General features: G+C 40.8%; 1 long non-coding RNA gene across 1 annotated transcript; it reads left to right on the top strand.

Annotated features, from left to right (window-relative positions):
* Window positions 1-725: 725 nt before the first annotated feature.
* On the top strand, window positions 726-20586 carry LOC306815347. The gene is made up of 3 exons (XR_013777387.1): window positions 726-808; window positions 946-1114; window positions 18855-20586. It is a non-coding gene; the product is annotated as an uncharacterized lncRNA (long non-coding RNA).
* The last annotated feature ends 994 nt before the right edge of the window (window positions 20587-21580 follow it).

Consider the following 21580-nt stretch of genomic DNA (forward strand, 5'->3'; position numbering starts at 1 on the left):
CTCTCCTATCCTCTCCTCTCCTCTCCTCTCATCTCCTCCTCTCTCTCCTCTCTCCCTCCTCTCCTCTCCTCTCCTCTCCTCTCCCCTCCTACATTTTTGTGTTTTCTGGAAAACTTACCTTGCATGGGATATTATTCCTCTTTTCTTGTGGTGACAGGCAGAAATGAATGTATGTAAGAAGCTTGTGGAATTATCAAGAAAATAAATATTTAGAGGTAGTTTGAGTATTTTACTGTCTACATACTAAGAAGAAATTTCATTTTGATCAGAACTGCCTATTTTTATCTCACAAGAGGAGAAAGTGAGATTCCTACACAAGATGGACTCGATTACCTGGTCTTTGTGTGATGCCTTCCATGCAAGTGATGAAGGCAGGCAAAGCTGCCCCAGGGCACCCCTAGCTTTGACCCACCCAGCACTCCCCAAACCTGTCAGCATGGCCTTGCAGAAATAACCAGTTTACCACGAGGTGGAGCTGTTAAATGCAGTTAAAGAGAGTCCTGTTACCTGTTCTTCAGCTCTATTGATTTTTTTCCATACTGAAATTTCAACACGGGCTGCTGCTTCTCTTTTCTTTGTATTCATACAAAATGAGATCCAATAAGGCTTTCTTTTTTCTTAAGGGTTTATCCAAGAGCTGTCTGAGTCTGCTTTTACTGTTCATTTCTTGCAAGAGCCAGAGTCAGAATTTGTACTCTTGTACTTTGTGCTCTTTTACTCTTGTACACCTCTGCTATGTACTGTACCTTGGAAGGTGGACAGGTACCACACAATGCCCTGGGACTTGTTACTGGTCAGGTGGAAGCAGGTAGATATGCTTAAGTACTTTAAAAATTAATCCCTTGTCCAGCCTAATATGGTGATGTTGTCAGTAGCTAGAAAACTTGCATCAGACCTCCAGTTCTCTAAAGAGTGACAGAGTGGTTAATTTGTGCCTGTTGACAGGTGGCTGAAACACATCAGAAACTCATACAAATGAAACAGGAGGAAGAAGATGGAAGATGGAAGAAGATGGAAGAAGGTACTCTGGTTACTGAAATACAGTGCACCCAACCAGGTTAACACTACTGAACAATAATGTTTCTAGCTCCTACTCATCTAGACACATATATAGGTACAATGCACCTGAACTTAAAATGGAGTTTTGAAAGTCATGAGAATCTTGTGGCTGTTTGTCTCATTCACGTTCTTTTGTATTAAACTGCTCAGAAAAGCTGAGTGATTTGACCTCTTGCCTTGCCTGCCATGCCACCCCTGTCCCTCCTGGCCATGCTAATTGTACAGTTCTGTATGGGTTTGCATTGTGCAGAGCCATTTTTATACACAAGTCAATGTATTTACACAACACAGATTGTTATCTTTATCTGTCTCTCAATCCCCGTGCAAACCTGTCTCGTGTTGGGCAGTTTCCTTCCAGCTCTGTGGGTATTTAGAGGGGGCTGGGGTGTTTGGCACTGTCCCTCCATACATGGATCTGCACAGGCACCGCTTTGTAACCTGTTAGGGAGGGGATGGAGTGAACTGGTAGTGACCCTTGTCACTTGCCTTGGAGTCAGCAGAGATGTAATTATGTGCAGTAAGCTTTTAACAGAACTTGTAATTGTATATAAGAAGCTTGGGAAAAACAAGCAGTAATATATTTCGTTTTTCAACTCGAGTTGCCTTTGGTGCTCTTCTCTCCGGGCAGAGCTGCTGAAGCAAGGTGCAGTCAGTGAACTTTTGGAACTGAAATGGGAGTTGGTTGGTGTCATTGGGAGCAATTACCAGATGTCTGCCTTAGGAGGCAGGAGATTTTTGGCAAGGAGTGCTGATGGGGGCTGGGGGAAAACAGGCAGGCCTGCCCAACCCATATCCTGGCTGCATAAAGACGAGGCAAGAACCCGCAAAAGGATTTTGGCAGGCAGCAGAGTCACACGCTTGGGGAGAGGGCACTGCAAGGAAAGCTCCAATTGCCATTGGGAAAGTGGGCAAAGGAAAGAAAGCTCCAGTCTGGGAGGCATCTCCCTTCTTTTGGGACACTCCAACACAACCAGCTGTATTCTTCTACGCCTATCTCGTGTCCTGTTTTTTGGATTTGAGCATGGGCAAACCAGTCTCCCATCAAGAGCCACCCCTGAGTTTTAACCTTGGCCTCCAGAGCTGGAGGCAGCCTCTGGCTGCCTGTGTGAGCCCTATGAGCACAGCCCATGTGCTGCCCAGGGAGGGTGGCTAGGAACTCTCCAGCAGCCATGGCCACAGCACAGCCCCATCTGATGGACACATCCCACCAGCACTCTGAAGAGATGTGACATCCTAGCACCCACTGGAGCCCTTTGGACAGCCTTGATTTGGGCTTAGGACGTGCAAAGGAGCAGCACTGAATGGATCATCGCCCAAAGTGCAGTGGCTTTGCCCCAAGCTGGGGGACCCTGGGGACAGGTTGCCCAATAGCAAGGCACAGGCTAGCCCCCCTGTGCTTTCCTCTGCAGGTGCTGTGGGGTTGGGTGATGCAGGGGATGGGCTGAGTAATTGCCCTCTAGCTCCTAAAATCAGGAGCCAAAGAAGACCGAAATGATCAAAAGCAGTTACTGTCTCATGACACTCCTCCAGGTGAGCTTATGGCCAAATACACACGTGATGCAGGGCTTTGGCACTTGTATGAGTTTTGCAAATTGCCATCACCGACAAGAACCCCCACTTAGAAGTACAGCTTGGTTTGGAGCCCTCCTGAAACCTCCGCCCTCCTCTAGCCCCTCACTGGTTGTGTCAAAACACATAGGGAAGTGAAGTGGCCTTGGTTCACTGAAAAAAACAAGATTAAGCTAGCATTCCAGGAATGTCTTTGTCTAACAGGGTAGGAAAAGTACTGCAGTTAGCTAAGAAGCTACAGACTTAGGAAAGAATTGTCTACAAAACTACAGCTTGACAAGAAAGAAGTCAAAAGCAAACATTTTTTGCATGTTAAATCTGCAGCCAGGCAGAGGGGCCTTGAGGGGCTAGAGAAGGAGTGAGAGGTGACTTGTCCTCCCCCAGGAGGGCCTGGTGGTCACCAAGCTGCAGGAAGAGCCTGTGAGCTCAGCTGCCTTTGCCCCATCCCTGTCCCTGGGCCTGGGCACAGCTAGTTTTGCAAAGCCCCAGGCCCCCATTCCTTTGTGCTGGAAGTACCTGTGTGTGTGTGTGTGTGTGTCAGAGGGGCAGAGAAGGGGACACAGCAGCTCTCTGTGCCAGGGAGGCCACTGCAGCTCACTGCCTGCCTCTGCTCTCTGCAGCCAGGGCACCACCCTGCACCCACAGCTCTGCCCAGCCCCAGAGCAGCCCAGGGCAGCAAAACAAGTTTTGCACTCTCTTTAGAGCCTGGGTTATGCATGGTGTCAGTAACAATTCCAGAGGGGCCTCAATGGAAAACTGCAGTGTTTCTGCATACATTTTACACCAAAAAAGAATATACTATCAGGTGGAGACTTCTCAGATATGCAGCTGGACACTGTGTCAGAGGTGGCTGGTTGGAGGATGTGGTTCCTCTCCTCTGGGAGCCACCAAGAAAAGGCATTTGGAAGCAGATGTGTATCTGGGCAGGGCACACAGATGGCTCTGTATTGCCTCCCTCACTGCCCTTGGGCCCAGACAGGAACATGTGGTTGGAGCCATGCACACATTAGAACTGCTACAAACTATCCTGTTTGATGGGCTGTATTGATTACCTAACCCACACTTAACAACAGTGATCTTCTGGAATGTGCTGTTCCTAGAAAGATCCATTTCTGCTCTCTGGTTAAAGCACAATGGCGTCACTGGCAATAAGGCTACAGCATCCCGCAGTATTGCCCTGCAGCTAGCCTAATCAGTGGCCTGCTATCTGGGTCCTTGGGCTGTTCTGGGGAAAGGATGTGGCTTGGGTCTGTTTGGTTTGGCCATTCTCCAGTGGCCATCCTCCCCTTTTCCATCTGAAAGCCCCCAAGAGCAGTGCCAATGTTTATCTGACAGCATCTCTCACAAGTGTGCAGTCTCTCTCTGATGTTGTAGAACAGGCGTGATCATAATGAGAGCATTTCAGCTCCAACAGGATAATTGGAAATTGGATTTTTCTTTCCGTCGTGTCCTTTGGGATCTTCTACAATTGAGCTATCGGATGTTTTGATGGATAATTGTGACGGTAATGCTGGTGGTATAGTAATAATAATAATGAGGATAATCATAAGTATTTCTTGCAGTTGAATAGCAGCCTGAGACAGTTATTTGGGAGAATTCCTATTAAAAGCCCCAGCATATGCCCAGAACAAACCCATTATCCACCTTGTGTGGAGCTGATAATGGGAAAAATGATGTTTTTCTCAATTCTATTGAAGCAGGGTCTGATTATGTTGAAGTCAGTGAATTAGGGGTCTCTCCGAATTTTTCAGAGAGAAATCAGAGTGCAGGGATTGAATAAGTTTTAGAGTGAATTCTGGTGTTTTCAGTGAGTAAAAAGTCTGGATGACACAGTAGTAGCTTGTGTTCTACTAAAGGTTGCAAACATTTTGATATCTTCAGTAGAGGCTCCAGGCTTGCAGTTGTAGACAGGACTTAGACATAATAGAGTTATAGTAAGAATATTTCTTACATTTCTTAGATAGAACACAGTAGAGTGTATGGGTAGTGTTACACTGGTGTGCTAAGAAACTAGGATTCTAATAGGTTAAAGAGTGGTGGTCTGAGATTGCATCAGCTTTTGGAGAAATTCTATATAACAGTATGTATTCAGAGAGTTGTTGCTTTTAGCCATTGTGGCTTTTAGCCACTTGTTTCTAGCCATTTTCTTATTGCTGCTTCTTCTGCCATTGCTTGCCATTGCTTTTGCTATTGCCTGTTGAGACTGATGTGCTTTGTAACAAATAACCTTTTTAACTACTAGTTGCTTTGCTTATTTAAGATTACCCAACAAGTAGGAGCCTAAGAGCTCAGAGTGGGAGCCTATAGAGCACCTGGGGGTCAGAAAGAACCCCCACAATAGATGCCACATGATCTATTGAATTTTTTTATTCCAAAGACTTTGCATCTCCTTGCACAATAATCAGCCACCATATGCCCTTGAGTCTGGGACACCATCAACCTGTATTTCATGTCCATAGAGATCCTAGGAGATCTCATGGTCACATAAGGAAGTCAGTTGGTTGCTGCTTGTACTGGCATTCAAGGATCCCTTTGGCCACATCTGTTCTAACAGCACCTCAAATGCTCTGCCAAACCCCTGCTGTGTAAAGGAACACTTGTTCTCCCACAGCCCGTGGTGTGACAGGGAGAAGAAAAGGCACAGGGAGCTGATGTGAGAACAAATTTGTCACTGTCTGGGTGATTTCTGCTTACCATCACAGCAGCCAAGCCATGCTTGTTTGTCACTTACCCTCTTCATACCCAAACTGACCTTCTTCAGTAGGGAAAGTTACAGTCAGGTGAAGCACTAATATTTAACTTTGACTGCTGTAGAGTGAGGCCTGGAGAAAAAGATTACCAGAGCACCTCCATGCAAATTGTCTGTTGCTGAATTAGAACAGCAAAAAGAGACTAGAGAATAGAATAGAATAGAATAGAATAGAATAGAATAGAATAGAATAGAATAGAATAGAATAGAATAGAATAGAATAGAATAGAATAGAATAGAAAGTTTTATTTGAAAGGGACTACAACCATCACTTTTTCCAACTTCCTGAGCCCTTCAGTGGTGATCCAAAGTTAAAGCCACATTGAAGACACTGTCCAAATGCCCCTGGGACACTGACAGACTTGGGGCATTGAGCACCTCTCAAGGAAGCCTGTTGCAGTGTTTGTCTCCTACCTTGGTAGGGAAATGCTTTCTCATGTCAAGTCTGAACCTGCCCTGACACAGCTCTGAGTCATTGCCATGTGTCCTGTCAGGAATCCCAGGGAAAAGAGGTCAGCATTTCCCTCTCCACTTCCCCCAGACCATGGTCAGCTGATGAAGTTTAACATGGACAAATATTGTACCAAAATGCTTTCTTTGAGCAGGGGTGGCAGGATGATGCCAGTATTTGGTACATCTCTACTTTAGGACCAAGCTGGAGTGAGAGAAGACGTGGAAGTATCAGGAGAGGGGAAGAGAGGGATGGTGAAGCTGGGCAGAAGCACAGGTGGACCAGAGGTCTGTGTTCAAATGTTGCCTCTTTGCTTGTATCCTGTACCCTCACATTCTCCTACAGCCCCACAGTTACAGAACCAGCAAGGCTTTGGTAGGGAAATGTCATGTTACAGGCTCACTCCTCTCAGCAGCAGCTCAGACAGAAGGTACAATGGTGGTTGGACGGGTTGGGTGCTGCTGGTCTTTTGACCCAGGTTGCACATGCCTAGAAACTGCAGTGCCCTCAGCCCACACAGTCTTCTGGTCAATCAGGGAGTTTTCATATCTGGGTAGGAGAGCTCCACTTTCTGGGAGGATGTGTTTTCCGTGACCTTTCCAATAAAATGAGGTATGAAAGCAAAAACCCCAAAATAAAACCAAAAATAAACAAAAAGGGCACAAAAAAAAGACAATTAAAAAGAAGAAAAAAAGAAAGAAAAAGAGAGAGAAATGGAACACAGGTACCTCCACAAAGGAGTTGGTCTCTCGTCGAAGCGTAATTCATTCCTGCCACCAGGGTGAGCTCCACCCAGTTTGTCCAACCTCTGTCCTGTCTAAACCACAAATAACTCTTATCATTGGGCAGCCAGAGACTTGTGGCTGCATCAGCATATTACATCCTTATGTCTGCTCAACTTTTTGCAGGGTTTTATCAGGCTCCACAGAAAAACTCCTCCTCTTCTCTGTATCCCGTCCCTCCCTTCTGTGCAATGCTTGCAGGGCAGGTCAAGCAAGTAATATGTTGCTTAGGAAAACTCCTGAACATCACTAGGGTGCATTTTTTTATCTGCTTTCTCCCTTTTCTGCCTCTTTTACTGCACGTTAACCTCATCTGCAAAGAAGAGAGAAGAACATAACAAACCATGTGAACAAACCAAATCACTCTTTTTGCTTGCTAACTTCTCAAGCTGCAATGCATGTATCTTGCAACTTTAGCCTGTTCTTTCTAATCAGAGTGATAGTATCCAAAACACACAGATACAAAGTTTAAAAACAAAAGCCTAAAAATCAGCAAGATCCTCCAGAAACAAATAAAAACCAGTCAACCAAACTGATTGGAGCTACGTCTCTGATGGAAATCACTAGACCTTGCATGTCAAGGGATTTGTCAATTGTTGCTCCAGTGCTGTCATAACTCAAGGAGGATGCTGAAAATCTGACAGCTCCTGCTTTTTTCAGGGGAGCTCAAGGATTTTGTGTCCCTGACTCCAATAAAAGGAAGCAAAGCAAGAGAAATCTGGAAAGCCTTGCACTGAGAAACCTCTGCCTTGACATTTCAAACGTAAAAGCTGAAAAGAGCGTGTGGTATTGCTAAAGACTCTACGATTGAAGCTGAGGCCATTTTAAGCACTTGCATGCACTATAAAGGACTTCCCATGTCATTTGAATGCTTGGAAAGTCCAATGTTCATTGATTCCATTAAAGAGTATATAAGCAATCACTGCTCAGCATGCAGACATCCATCTCTTTTCAAAACAAGTGTGACAATTTGACTAAAAAAAAAAGGTATTGCAGAGCATTCTTTGCTTCTTCCTCAAATGGATACACAAGCAAATACAAAAAAAAACATTTGGCATCTCATGAGAGTTACAATTTTCTCCAATTTTCTGTATGAGAATCTTGAGTATCTCTTGAGTAATAAATGCATAAAAAAATATTTAGCTACAGTTTCCATACATTGATTTTCTATCCTTTGGCATTACCCTATCACTCTCCTGAAACAGCTGCAGTTTAGGAATTACTGTTGTGGTTGGGCACAAGGAAGGATCTTCATGGACTTGTTCTTCACATGCGACCCATTTTCTGGGATGTTAGTCCAAATGAATAAGAAGCCTCTGTAAATTTGTTATTTCAATACTTTATTTCTTCGATGTAACACTGTCAGTACTGTTAGTATCCAAATGAATTATTGTCAAGCACTGCAAAAATCACAGCACAGATGTTTTAAATTCTAATTTTGATAATGAAAGTTAAAAATGGTTTGGCTCAAATGACCTTCCCTGCCACTCACATTTGTGTCTTAGTAATATAAAATTTTGGCTGGTTTTGTCTTAAATTATTTTATAAGTAGGAAAAACTTGAATAAGAGAGTGAATGGCATTGGGAAACAGGGAGACAGACACACCAGGAGTTAGAATAACTAACAGCTTGACATAAAAGGCTAGCAGGAGAGCAGACAGGTGATTTCCAGCCCTCTTCCTTTACAACATACTCCGACTGAGACACAGACAAATATATGAGTCTGTTTAAATAAATAATATGTTATCATTAGACCAAGCTGGAAGGAAAGTCAATAAAGCAGGAAACCAAAAGGGGTTCAATGAGGAAAGTAGATAAAAGGAAACTGAGGCAGAGCCATCCAAATATGTCTTTGTCCAGACCTTTGAAATAAAAAATCATTCTATCCTCATATTAAAAAAATAAAAATAAAAAAAAAAAACAAAAAACAACCACAAACAAACAAACAAACAAAAACCCCACAACAACAAAATAAAACCAAAAACACAAAAAACACAAAAAACCCCCACAAACAAACATGAAAAATGCTTATTTTTCAATCATTCGTTTTCAGGAAAAACTATTTTATTTCCATAAAACTTTAATTACCTTATGATTACACTGCCTGTTTTTGACAGAGGTACCACTGTCCTAAGTTCAAGGCTCTCAGTTGATGGTGATGAGATTCCTATGACACTGAGCATCTGGGGTTTTTTTTAGCTGCAGTCACCAGTATAGTTAAGAGCATAAGCATCATGCAGCTTGCAGCTCTGTTCATGGTAGAATTTGATGCCAGCTTTCATGACTTCAACAAGTTTCAGGGCCAGTGACTGTTCAACTTTTAGCAAATACAGAAGGAAGAAGCAAATAAAGCAGACCAGGTTGTTGTCCATGATACCCAGAATCTCATTTCTCTGACTAAAAGCCATGTACCTGCTGTAGGTATTACCATTAACTAATACTGAAATGTGATGCTATGTCAATAATAAAGCATAATATATATATAAATTATAATATGGTCATAAAGTAGGAAAAAAACCAGCTCCAGAGTGCTGCTACTCTCTGTGATGCTACCAAATTTATACTGGCCAGCTACAGCAACAACAGCAAAGCAGAAACTGGGGTTTATTTCATTGTTTGCTTCTTTGGGTCTTGGTAAACATTTCTGCCAGAGAGATTCTGCTGGAATAAGCAGCCTGAAAACACAAGACACATCATGGAACAGAATCCGAGCCTGTGCCAGGTGTGCATCCTCCAGTAACAGCAATTTTTGCTGCCACAGTGAGGTAACTATGTCAGTGAAATAAAGAGGCCTTTGATATCAATGGATATCAAGCTGGGTTTGGGAAGGCAAATAATTCAAGAGGATGAAATCTCTGACCAATATGCCTGAGACTGAATATGCAGTGCATATCTCAGGTGAAACTGCAATAGCTTCCAGCACAACCCTTCCAACTTAAGCCTCTCCTTGGAAAAGTCACTCTCCAATTGTAAAATTTCCATTGCAACTTGAGGCACAAAAAAGTTTGAAATCTTTTTAAAAACATGGTTCAGAAATAGAGCTATATACAAAAGTAAGCCCAAACAGGGAAAGAAATACCCCAAACTATTAATCTGCATAGTTGGAATGAGAAGCATATGCTATGAGATGTTAAAATATGTGAATGGATTTTTATGAAGAAAACATTTTGTATTGGAAGGAGTCCACTCTAATTCCACCATTTCACTAAGTACAGTGACAGATACTCAAAGCAAATGGATAATTTAAGGCATTTCCCAATCTGAATTTTACTGGTTCCTGTATAATAAAGCTCATAACAAAGTTGTTTAAACGAGTCAAAGACTTGTTAAACATTTCTTTCATTATTTCTGCAGATATTTCAAATATCATTTACTGAACAATCTTTGCTCCCTGATCTAAAATGAAGCATACTTTGCTGGCACACACACCTTTATACTAGGTTTGACTGGGATAGAACTAATTTTCTTCAAAATGTGTGATACGGGGCCTTGTTTTTGATTTGTGCTGTATCCAGGGTTTGTAACTCAGAGGTGCAGAACTTGCACAGAGTCAAGATCTCTTGTGTTTCTCTCACCAGTGAGAAAGCTGGAACAGTGGGAGCTTATTCATGGGGTTATACTAGAACACCTCAAATTGTGTATGGTTTTACCTGTTGAACTGTCTTTATCTCAACCCACAAGTTTTCCTAATTTAACCCTTCCAATTCCCTCTCCCATCCCACTGGCAGAGGAGTGAGCAAGGAGCAGTGTGGGGCTGATCTGCTGACTGGAGTCCAACCACAGTTACCAAAAAAGACCCTTCATCACAGTGATTTTTCCTCACTATTTTTCTATTTCTTGTGGCAGACACACAAAGATTCTAAAAACTCCCAAGCCTCTCAAAATTTATTGAAGTACATACTGCTTTTCAAATCTAGGGTCTGAGGGCAGTATTTAGGCAAATACCCATTATACAATGAATATAATTGCTATTTCACCCATGTTCAGATGTTTCCTGTCTTTGTGGAGGTATGTGGTGTCAGATTTTAGCAGTCTAGAATTCAAACCTGATACTGAGAGAGGAGTTCACCTGTCAGGTGCTACCACAGCTTTGAAGTTTAAATAAATTCCTGTTCTCACTTACAAATCCATTTCTTTGACCCCATTCATCCACTATGAGCTCTTGTAAAATTCTCCCCATGTAATACCTAGAACCTACCATGCTTTCACATCACCTTTCATCATCAATCTGTATTTTTGATTAAGATTGTGTTTACATTCATTTTAGTCATGAAAAAACTGACACCAGGAAAAATGAAATTCCTCTAGGAATAACTAAAGAGAAAGGTCCTAATCCTAGTCCTAGTCCTAATCTAATCTACTGACATACTTTTTGTGCCCAGGATTCTAGACGACTGAGGAATTATGCTAAAGACAACGTGGACAAAGTTTACAGAAGTTCAAATAGAAAACTAACTACAATAGGGTCAATAAATCCCACTTTCCTTGTGTTCTTTCACTATGAAGAGTTGTTTTGTTTTATTTTGGTTTGGTTTGTTTTGGTTTGGTTTGGTTTGGTTTGGTTTTTTTGCTTGAGAAGCCTTTCAACCACAAAGCACTGCAGACTTGGGAGGGCATCTCACCTCAAATATCAGTTTGTTCTTTGTGCTTCTGGGAAAGTTTTACCGGTTGCTGTCAGACATTAGGGTTTTTGTTGGAGAGTAGTTGTCATTTGTATGCTATTGCAAATTCTTTTGTGGGGAAATTAATCTATTCTCAACATCAGAGAAAATTAGTGCACAAATCTTCCTGCCCTGCATAGATATGACCATACAACAAATACATACCCTGTCATTTTATGGAGAAAGGATCTTCTATACCTTTCTATCAAAAAAATATGAAGCTGAGCTTAATAAAAATATAAGCAGATTTTGGAGAAGCAATGTTAAGACGCTTTACAAATGCTTCCATTTGTTCTGGTTTGTGGGGGGTTTTGGTTGGTTGGTTGGTTGCAGGTTTTTGTGTTGTTTTGTGGTGCTTTTTTTTTATTTGGTTTGATTTGGTTTTTTTCCCTGTGGAATGGCTGAGACAGTCTAATTTTCTGAGACAACCTGCTGAACTACAAGTGATTTTTTTTATTTTATAGATAAAGCCATTTCCAGTTATTTTCAATAAGAAAACTTCTGGAAAACAAGAAAGGGAGTTTGGATGTGAGCGGCATGTGGGGTTTTGTTCTTAATTCAGACATTTCTTTCTTTGCCTTCTTTCTCTCCCTTTTTCTTCCCTCCTGTCAGATCAGAGCACAAATCATGCCATCACAAGTGCAGCCACTTAGAGTTAAATGGGAGAGTATTTAGTCCAGTTGTTATGTGTGAGTCCATGGCAAAGTAGTGATGTTTGGTCAGGTTTTCCCTGTCAGCACAAATAACTGATTTTCATTCTATTCTATTCTATTCTATTCTATTCTATTCTATTCTATTCTATTCTATTCTATTCTATTCTATTCTATTCTATTCTATTCTATTCTATTCTATTCTATTCTATTCTATTCTATTCTATTCTATTCTATTCTATTATTTCATTCCATTCATTTCCACTCCATTCCACTCCATTCCACTCCATTCCATTCCATTCCATTCCATTCCATTCCATTCCATTCCATTCCATTCCATTCCATTCCATTCTTTCAACACAGACCAGTCATCAAAAAGAGGGATATTTTTCTGAAGAACCTAATAGATTAAATAAACTATTTAAATAGATACATTTTCTCACTATCAAAATCTATTTTCCTTGGCAATAAACTAACTGTTCCTAATTCAAATTTGTTTTTCCTTTGTGATTTTGCCTAAGTGATTTTTGCCTAAGTGATTTGTGTTTTGCCTAAGTGATTTCCTTAAGCTATATTGTCTCATTTTCTCTTCTTCTTTTGTTAAGGAGGGTAAATAAGAAAGTGGCTGGATGAGCTCTTGGCAGGCAGGTTAACAAGGCTAACCCTCCACACAGCTCTTCAGAAGCCCTGCATTTATTTTTAGATAGAAGAATATTGACCAACTGAGTACCACACTGTATCAAGTGTGGTCATACAACTTGTCATCCAATTGAAAAAAAAAAGGAGAAAATAATTTTTATCACGGTGTGCTTTAGGGTTTGTTTAGCTTTATGGGTTCAAAGTTCTGTGTCTTCCTAAAACTGATGTAGAGCTAAGATACATCCTCCTTCAGGAGAAAGGATATATGTATGGATATATAGATGAACATTATATACCTATATAATGCTTTTTGCTCTGACTGCCAGGAGAGCCCGGGACTGTGCCTCAATGTGCTGCTTGTGCCAAGAGATGTCTCACAGCTCAAGGCTGCTGAGGAAATAGATGATGGGTGATAAGCACCAGGGCCTGAAGTCATGCTGTGTGCTGTCTCCTGCCCTGCAGTTTGAGTTTGGAAATTATGCTCTTGGCACAGTCAGGTGGTGGATAGCCAAGTGTGATTCCATGGGAGTTTGGTGCCTGTGGCTTCCCCTTTGAAAAAAAAAATTCTCCAGTATAAAATTAAGTCTTTTACTCTGAAGGCAGCTTTTATTCTGAAACCACTATCTCTGGTTCTGAAAACCACCCCCTCCTTGGAATACACTGTCACCTTCCAGTGAAACCCACGGGTTATGCAGCCTGGCTTTTAAAGCCTGGATGAAAATAAACACTAGAGTGATTGGCACGTCACTACTTGAGTGCTCATAGAATAAAATCGTTGTTTGTTTTACTTATGTCAGGTGGATTACTTCAGAAGCTGCCTCTGAAATTGCTTGTTACAGTTGATTTGCATATGGTGCTTAAAAAAAACTTCAGAAAAATCTGAACAAAATGCTCATTCTTTTCAAAATTTTCTGAGTCTTTTTCTTGTCAGTTACAGAGATATATTTTCATGTTGTCTTTTGTCCAGTATTTAAGCTTCAGAGTAAATATTTTTAATTCAGTATTATTAATAACTTGATACATTCCTCAGTTCTGAACAAAAAGCCCAAGTGTAAGAGAGCACTTGAGTACAAAATCAAAGAGCATTTCATCTTTGTAAGTAGATGGTTGCATTTACTCAAGTAGTTTCTGATTCCAAGGTTTTAATACACCCACAGGAGAGGCAAAATAATACCCAAAGGGTAGAAATAACTTTTAATACTTTCTTTCTTTCTTGATAGGTATGCAAATTATAAACTCAGCCTGAGTTCTGTTCTGCCTGACTATCTACAGTTCTTTTGATTTCCATATTGTTTTCCTCCCCATACAGATCATCTTACAGCTGGGTGCAGACAATGTTATATAAGTTCTGAGGCAATTTTCCTTCTTTTCAAGTGATCTGAAGGGGTCTGGAACTGTTGACAGAAAATATGTAATTATGCTCAGGACAGGTATTGCTTAAACTTCTCTTTAGGCCATGATAAATTCTCATACTTAAATAGATGGAAATGATAGATAGATTTTAGATTCCAAAAGCAGCTAAAAGATGAGAAATGTCCTGCAAAGCTTTAAGTGAATTCAACCTTTTACTGAAAGAGATAAATAGTCTGCACAAGAACACCCATCTGTGATTTTTTTTTTTTTTTTTTGTAAGGGAAGGATCCACATCTTCTCAGGGGATCCAGAAAGCTGAAGTAATGTCAATTTTTATTGTGCATTATCACAGAAAATTTACTGTGTACATGACCTGCAGAAGGATAATTAACTCATTATTGTTGCTCTTTTTCACATGGCTATTGTCCAGTCACCTTAGCTTGTCCTGCAGAGTCAGTGTCACTGAAAGTGCATTTACAGTAGCATCTTGTGGCAGCCTCTGGAGAAATTTATGCTGGACAAACTTGGAAGAGAACTAGAGAAACTGAAGCAATAAACAAATACACATTCTGACTCATTGTTTAACAATTTCTCCCAGAAACCATCATTCCTGAATGCCCTTTGGAGACAAAGTAATGCATTTTGGCAGTATTCTCAGAGGCTTAATGGCACTGAAGGGAGTTAATTTGTAATGTGCCCATAGCAAACTGAGATGCTGACATATTAAACAACAAAAAAAAGTTTATTTTGAGCAAACCCTTGCCCCTTCTTAGATGGACACCAAAGAAGATAGCCCAATGTAAGTTATTTTATAAGTACCATTATTTTCTGGGTTTTTTACTTGTATGAAGGAAGAAAATTAAACTCTAGGTAAAGTTTTGTAAGTAAATTAGAGTCTTAACTAGTTGAAAAATTAAGCCATATTAATCACAAAAATAATTCAGTCTGGATATGAAACATGAAACAGAAATTAAAATGTGCTGTACTCCCAGTAGAAAATTACAGAATTTGGCATCTGAGAGTCTTAAGTACTCAGGTACTCATTCATGAGACACACAGATGTGGGCTAGTGGCTTTTCAGTCCTCAGAGAACAGAATAAGATACATCTCTGTGTGAATATAAACCTGCCAATAGTAAAACTAAAAATCCAGGCAACAGACAGGAGAAAGATGGACAGTAAAAACACAAATGGATGAAAAGCTTATGATATCTGACAGAAGAGCAGTACCTTAATTAAGAAGCAAACAAATCAGACATTGAAGGACTGCCTTTGGAGTCCAGGGCTGGTAGTAAAATTTGAAGAGTTACATGGAACTCTGGCAGTGTTATGGAGACCAATCAAGGCTTTAGAAAGTCGAGTAAAAAAATCCAGAGGTCTTTAAAAGATATATAATTGCAGCATTTAGGGACATGGTTTAACAGCAGTTTTGGGAGTTCTGTGTTAGCAGTTGGACTGATGATCTTAAGGGTCTTTTCCAACCCAAGTGATCCCAGTGATACTACAAAGAAAACATATTTACAGGCTTGATTCGAGAGGATAAGTCCCATGTGGTGATTCTACCAAAACACCACCTGGGATGGGTGCTTCATTCCTGCATTTACACTATGCTCTTGTCAGAGGATGGCAGGATTACAGGGGCAGACAAGGAAGGAAAAGTGCCTGAAGCCCAGTTCCTTCTGCTTTACCTGTTTCTGGGTCGAAGTTCCCCCAGAGACTGTCCGTGAACCATGGTTACCAGAGCTGAACTGCTGCTGCTAATGGGACAACCCTAAGCCAGACACTTCTGGGCTTTTGAAGGTCTCACATTCAGCTTTTGAAGCTTTGCTGCATGCTAAATGCTTGCACATTGATTAAAAAAAATTAGGCACTAATGCACTTAAAAATCCACTGACATCAGACACACAGATATGTGAGTACCTGTTGGAATGGAATGGAATATCTGAGATTTGGAAACTCTAGCAAATATCACTCTGTGTGGCTCTCTACCCTAATAGGGGAAGGCAGAAGGGCAGATTTCACTTTTTCATTTTCTCTACTTTCTTGAGAGCACTGTGCACATCTATTACAGTGCGCCTGAGTTTTTGTAATTATGGCAATATTCTGAAAATTGAAAATAGGGAAGTACTGCTCTCCCCATCTGTGCACTAATACCTGTTATTAACAAAGACCATAATCTTCTGAGTCCCTCAGATAGAGATTTGAAAAACCTTGCAGTTTGCTAAAAAGTTTGTCAGAGGTAATTAAAGCCTGGCTGAGCATACTTGCTTTTAAGAGACCCAGAAGAGCTTGCTCCATTTTTATGAAACAGAGATGCTGCTGCAGCACAAATCCCCTCCTGATCAATGGCATGTGAGACAAATCTATTAAACAGCCCTTCCTGGAATGGTGGAGACAGCAGCTCTTGAAATGTCGGACTACTGCAATTTCCTATTAATTTTAGAAAAGATGTTTTGTGAATATGCAGGGAGGAAACACAGAAGGCATAGCCTTCCTAATTAAAAGGAAAATTGAACAAGGGGAATTGTCAGGAAGAAACTGATCAGCATCCTTGGCATTTAAGAGATTGTTTTGCGGTATTTCAATTTCAGAGACAATTTTGCAGTGTGGGAAATGGAGGATATTAATGAGTCTTATAACCCATTCATGTTTGCCGTAGTTGTTTTCCTTTTTAAAGTCAGTGGGTGTCACCCTTCTCTGAAAACCAAGCAGACTGCACCTTACCTCTGAGATTTCAGTGCCTGCTGCTGTCTATCATGCCTTCTCAATGTCTTGTCTAACTCATTACAGATTAAGCTGCCAATACCACCTCAAAAACTTGGCAGCCTCAGCCCTGAGTTTATTCATACCGGGATCTCCTTGTGCAATGGTGCTCTGCATCCATCACAATCAAGGTTCATCTCTTTTGGTGCTGCCACACCCGTGTAGTCCCTGCAGTGTTTCTCATAATGTCAGAAGTTATCCCCAGACAGAGAGTTAGTGACAGAAATCGTTGCAGAACTAGACTTATTTCAGGCTGCTTTACAACACTGATGCTTTGCAAGTATTTTTAGCACTGAGTAAAAGGAAGACAGACAACACTTCCCCCCCACTGTTAACCTGAAATGTATCATCCAGGGAGAACAGAGGAGAGCTTAGATAGTGATGGATTGTGCTGAACACCACAACAGTCACATCCAAAATTTCCAGGTGTTTCATTTGTGTACCAGTAGGAATTTTTTTTTTTTTTATGTGTCTGCACTAAGGTAGCAAAGTCATAAACCATCTGTATTTAATTAATTTAGCAATAAATAAACATACAGGACTTGGAAGATCTAAGTGGTATATTTGCTCAGCTCCTGTGAAGGGTGAGTAATTAATTTTGCTATAATTGTTATCAAATGACAGTAAGAAGAGAGATTGGGTTTTTTTCCTTTGAATTGCCTCCTTCCCTCCAAGTCTGTATTTCAATGAAGTTCTTTTATTGTTTAATGTATCTGTCATCATCTGGTGTCAAGATAACATCTGGCAAATGCAAGCAATCTCATTTTATTATTGTATTGTTTTCCTTTTGTTTGCCTCAGGAAAAATGTTTTAATTGCTAAGGATAAGAGCAAATCCACAGACCACAGAAGCTGAAGGGGAATGAAAAAAATGTCAATATTTGCATGACTGAGAAGACAATCAGTCTGTTCACATAGTTCTATATCTCCTGATCATTTATGACTGGAAAAATCTGACAACAGTAAATGAAGAAGGTGCCAGGGGAGAGAGGGAGGGTTGTGAAGGACTACACAGCCTCTGTATTGAGGGGATTCAGAGGAACTAACAGCAGGGAAGGCGTAAACCAAGTGCCAAACATTAATTTTACCACTGCTGGCTCCACCTCTCATTTCTGAGGACAGGAGAGATCTGGGTCATACTGCTGAGTGCCATGGACATTGATGATATCTGATCCCTCCAGCCCTGTTTTGAAGGGCAAAGAGCAGACTCAAAACTGAGATAAAAACAAACAGATTTTAACAAGAGATGGATAAATCAGCACGCACTATGTAGGTCCTGGTACATCAGTCAACCAAATGTCCTGTTCAGGCGGCTCTGTCCAGGCTGGGGGTTGTTCAGCACTGGGAGAGCACTATACCAAGCAGGAACTGGGAAAGTGATGGAAAAACTACACATTTAACTGGCAAGGAGCTTTTTGCCAGAAGATAGGGATCTAGATATGGCTCTGAAAAGGTGGCTTGAATTGAACATAGAATCAAATGAAATTGCAGTGACTGGAAGGCAGCTCTGGAGTGACACAGCACAGCCGGTCTGTAACCAGGCAGGATATATCTGTCCATAACATAAACCCAATTCAGGTAGCCTGGTTCATTCTAGAAAAGAAGAGGCGAAAGTCCCTGGGTGAACAATGATAGGATGGATTTGAACTCAAACAGGGGCCTCAGCCAATGCTAATCCAGAATTCAAACATATCACTCACTGGCTAAGGAGCTGGGTGGTGTTGAGACCCCAACCAATCAGTTGTCTAAACCCAGAAGTTTTGAACCTTGTAGATTAGATAGTTTGGGACAATAAACCAATGCTCTCTGTTGCATGATCCTCAGGGAGTCGTGTCTGTGTCTGTCTCCAACCTACAACCTCACATAGCACTGGAAAACACAGTCCAATGTGCTGTGCAGACAGTGGCTGGCTAAAGCAGGTTACCCAGGACCACGTCCAGTCATGGATTGAATGCTTCCAAGGATGGAGGCTGCACAAACCCTCTGGCACTGTTCTAGTATTTAACCACTTTCCTAACAAAACAGATTTCCCACTCTGTTTAAATGGATTTTCTTGTACTTTGTTTTTGCTTGTTGTGTTTTAACCCTTTACCACATACTATGACAGGAACTTCCTTACTCCCTCCCATCAGGTATTTATATACATGGATAACATTTCCACTTCATTTTCTTTTCTGCAGATTCCTATGGAATTAACCAAGGAGAGACCAGACACTGCCTGCAAGCTCAAAAATTCATTAGAGTAGTTCAGAAAGTTGCACTTTTGAAAGGATCTGAAACTCTATCTTCATGCTTAGGTTTCCTTACTCTTTAAGTTTTTTTTTTTTTTTTTGTGTAAAATATGTATTATCTACATCCCAGAATAGTATTGTGCCTAATTTCAGTGACATTAAAAGGATTTAAATAAATACTTTTATATTTTCTTCTCACTTCACCTGCCTTTCTGCGTGATGACAAAGTAAGAGACAAAGCACACACTCAGCAGAGGTCATCAGGTCTGACAGATTTCTGTTTTGTTTAAAGATATGACTGTCAAAATGCAGTGCGACATAATTAAAACATGTAGGTTCATCCTCAGTATTTTCTCAGAAAACATGTAAATTTGACTTATTGACATTATTTGGCTTCTGAATACGAAGTAACAAAGGAAATGTATTTTGACAAATACAGAAAAAAAAATAGTTAATATGAAAATCAGTTGTTCCAAGTGGGAAAATGTCTCATTTGCATTCAGATTCTGTTTCTGCTGCCTCTTCCTTTGTTTCCAAAGTGATAAATGGTCTTTCCCTCCTCCCCAGCCCTTTCAGAATCTCATTAAAGGGTGCAGAAATGAGGCTTGAACAGCCCCATGACATTCTTTCCTTTGGGGGTCACATGCAGTACAGAATTCGATCTGACCCACTGGCATATTTTATCAAGGGTTTTTGTTTTTTTCATCAGGAGGGGGTAGAATAGCACAGAGTGACCCAAAACCCTGGTGTTTCAATACACATAGCAATACACATGCCATTACTCACAGCAATATATTCCAGTGGCACACAGATTGCTGTATAATGCGATTTTCCCTCAATGAAAGGAGTTTGAACAATAAATGGCTCTATCACAGACATGAGTTGCACATATTGCATTTTGAGAAATGAGGTTTCTCACTGATTTAACATTCTTATTTGCTGCACAGTCTTTTTTAATAACGGGAGAGTGGTTTGTTTATTTCCAGCTTACGTTACCTCTGTCTTAATGTGAACAGCACAGGGAAGAGCAGCATGGTATTTAAGTGATTAGCAACTCTGATAAGTACTTGTAGTTTATAGGAATTTACAGCTGAGATGCAGTGAATTTCATGGCTAGCAAGAAATGGATGAGAGCCTGCATTACTATTAAACATAAAGATCCTTTCTAGATCTGTCAATGGACCAGAAATCTAAACAAAAATGGAGCTGTTCCAAAAATTTTTTCCACAAGCCTGATAAATCTTCTTCCGACTTTTCATTTGGGAAATATTTTGGAATTTTTAGTGGCAGACATGCATCAATATTCAGGCTTAAAATAGCATTTTGTGCATTTAAGTCTTAAATATTTCAGCAATTCCATTATGGGCTTCTTCAGAGAAATAAACTGACAGCTGGTCCCTTTTATATAAACAAAAAGTTAACATGATAAAATATCATAGCCAGTTATTGCTGTCCAGAGTGAAAAAAATCCTCCACTAGATAACATGATATTAACTTGACTCAATATCATATTAGGATCTTCCTTCTAGAACCGTGTGCCTTTTCTTCTCCTACTGGAAGACCTGTGCCTTTGTTTGTGTGGTTGATGAGCAGGAGCAATGAGCATTAACTAGCACCTGCAATACTCTGACAGTGTACACCAGCTATGAAAACTACTTCAATGTTTTTGGAGAAAGCTACTTAAAATTTTAACAGTATTCTCAAAGTCTTAGAATAATTTGTCATCTATTTAGGGACCTGCAATAAATGGTGAAAAACCATTAAAAATAGTATGTCAGCAATTTGCTGATGTACACAGCCTAAGTTCAACCTGGCATGTTATATCCATTTGTCTGTCTCAGTCAGTTCTGAGACTTCACAGCACTTGCCCAAATGTAACTGTATCTTGTTCAGATTTTTTCTGGAAGTGAGACCCTTGGATGGGGGAAAATGGCCATTTCATCTGTCCCAGTTAGGAAGCTGTTTGCATGTCCCACACATAACACAACACATTCTGTGCCATAACCAGTTATTTTTCACATCCTGAAGTCAGGGATGACTCTGTGCTGGGCACAGGACATCTGCAGAGCTCTTCCAGGCTCAGAGACAGCCATGGAGACAAATTCAGATGAAAGTGTGTGTGTGTGCACATGCACGTGAGTGTGGGTATTGAGAAGTTTGGCATGGCTACACCACTGATGACAAAGAACTGTGGAGTCCAGGACATCTACAGCCACATCAGCTTCCAGCAATTATCCTGGATTGCAGAAATTAGGCCGTGGATACTAGTGAGGAGCACACCCAAAGCCACACCCATACCAGCCCTTTACTAGTTGCTGTGAACAGGTGTTTAAAGGCTGCTTAAAGAATCACCAGCAAAGGTATTTGCTGAAGCAGTTTTATTATTGAAGTGAAAGCATGACAAGCGTGCAGGCAAGGTTTGCTATACTGCTTACTAGCTGATTAAAGCAGAGAGGAAAAGCAAAAAAATTCCCAAACTATCCCAACCTAGATCAAAATCCCAATCTAGAACTACCTATGTGATGACTAGCAAGAGGCAGGGGAGGGTGGATGAGAGGGGCAGTCAGAGCATGGAGAGGGGCTGTGAAAGGGAGTGGAAAGAGAAGAAGATGGAAAGGGGTAAGGACGAAAAGAAATGCACAATTCCCTTGTGTTGAGTCACAAATTTCAGAGCA

Source organism: Erithacus rubecula (assembly GCF_903797595.1).
Source record: "Erithacus rubecula genome assembly, contig: scaffold_1182_arrow_ctg1, whole genome shotgun sequence".
Lineage (NCBI taxonomy): Eukaryota > Metazoa > Chordata > Aves > Passeriformes > Muscicapidae > Erithacus > Erithacus rubecula.